Raw genomic sequence first — 2,315 nt, forward strand, 5'->3', positions numbered from 1 at the left:
AGAAAATGTTGTGGGGAAGTCAAAACCAAAGACTTCATTTTATTTTCAGAACACTTAGAAAAAGTAACAGATCTACTAAAGAGACCACTTACACTGCGCTTGTCCATCCTTTTTTGGAATACTGCTGCCCGATGTGGGAACCTTACAAGAGAGGATTAACGGAGTACATCGAGAAAGTTCAGAGAAGAGCAGCACGTTTTGTATTATCGCGAAATAGGGGAGAGAGTGTCACTGACATGATACAGCATCTGGGCTGGACACCATTAAAATGAAGGGGTTTTACGTTGCGGCGGTACCTTCTCTCGAAATTTCAATCACCAACTTTCTCCTCCGAATGCGAAAATATTTTCTTGACGCCACCCTACACGGGGAGAAACCATCATCATAATAAAATAAGGGATATCAGAGCTCGCACGGTAAGATATAGGTGTTCGTTTTTTCCACGCGCTGTCTGAGATTGGAATAATAGAGAATTATTGTGAAGGTGGTTCGACGAATCGTCTTCCAGGCACTTAAGTGTGAACTATAGAGTATTCATGTAGATGTAGATGTATATGTAAATCTTTTTTAACTTTTCAGATCCATCTAACGCTTGGGATCCATTCATAAAAATTTGCGAGTGCAGCTGCACAAACGTTATTCCTCTTTTTTTCTAATATTTCGGCCGTATATCCTCCGGTTATCTTCAGAGTGAATCGACGAATCGCCTGGAACTACAGTCCGCTGCAATACTTGTTCCGCCGTTTTAAACGACATAAAACACGACGCCAGAGACGTTGTTCGCAGGCAAAGAGTATGCGTAAATTGATGGTGGCTACGTGGTCGATCCATGCTCGGATATCGATATGTCATTATTAGCTGCACTGTAGCGACGTCTTTACAGGTTTATCAGTAAAGTAAGATTCCATGATTTGTCTAGGTTGGTACAGCTATCTTTGTTAACCAAATTCTTTGGCAAACGAGTTTCAGGTGATGGAGCTGTTTCTGATGTACTTCTCCTTACCTTAACTCTCCTTCGTCCCTTTCAGCAACGGAACTATGGAGAAAGGTTGCTGGGAGGTTCCTCCAGAGTACCAGTCCAGTTACTGTAGCACGGTACTTTTTCGCTTAGTGCCGCTGTTGACGTACACCGAGGGAGTGCTATAATTTTTCGAGGCATTTCTCGCGGCGCACTATCGAGCTCCAGGCTGGCCGCGAGGGACGGAGATTAGGAAGACGGAAGGGAGGAACAAAAAAGGCGGGGAGCAGAGGCGAGCAGGTTAACAAAGAGGGGGCGGCTCTGGCGCAGAAGTTGAGGCGATAGCGCCCGCATCCCTTTTGTAGCCTTGTGTGGGCGCGTCGGCCCGTGGAACAAGTTCAGCCTCCGCCCAGACCAATACGACGGAGGCGCATTCTTGTCGCCTCTCGCCGCCGACTTGGGAGCTGGCGGAGGGCGCCTTCCGCTGACTTTAACAGCCGCAAGGTCCCACCCTTATCGCGGTTAAATGTAGTGAAGAAACGAGGGGCGAATAACCGCAGCCGGGTCGTCCGTAATAGGGGAAGGCGGTAGGAGCTGATGCGGCGGGGTGCTGCGAGAAAGGGAAGGTTAGAGTTTAATGTGCCGGCTACGGAGAGGTCGTTAGAGACAGGGCACTAATTCAGTTGAACAAAGATTAAAGTAACTCGGGCGAGGTCAACTAGAAGGAACCATTCCGAAATTCACCTGAAATATGGGGCAATTTACACTGAAGAGCCGAAGAAACTGGTACAACTGACTAATGTTGTGTAGGGCTACGAGAGCACGCAGAAGTGTCACAACACGACGTGGCACGGACTCGACTAATGTCCGAAGTAGTTCTGGGGGCAACTGACACCACGAATACTACAGGGCTGTCCATACATCCGTAAGAGAACGAGGGGGTGGAGGTCTCTTATGAACAGCACGTTACAAGGCTTCTCAGATATGCTGAATAATGTTCATGTCTGGAGAGTTTGGTGGCCAGCGGAAGTGTTTAAACTCAGAAGAGTGTTCCTAGAACAATTCTGTAGCAATTCTGGACATGTGGGGTGTCGCATTGTACTGCTGGAATTGTCCAAGACCGTCGAAAACGCAATGGACATAAATGGATGCAGGTGATCAGAAAGGATGCTTACGTACGTGTCACCTGTCAGAGTCGTGTCAAGACATATCAGGGGTCCCATATCACGCCAACTGCACACGCCTCACACCATTACAGAGCCTCTACCAGCTTGAACAGTCTCCTGCTGACATGCACGGTCCGTGGATTCATGAGGTTCTCTCCGTAACCGTACACGTCCATCCACCCGATACAATT

The sequence above is a fragment of the Schistocerca serialis genome, chromosome 8, assembly GCF_023864345.2.
Source record: "Schistocerca serialis cubense isolate TAMUIC-IGC-003099 chromosome 8, iqSchSeri2.2, whole genome shotgun sequence".
Taxonomy (NCBI): Eukaryota; Metazoa; Arthropoda; class Insecta; order Orthoptera; family Acrididae; genus Schistocerca; species Schistocerca serialis.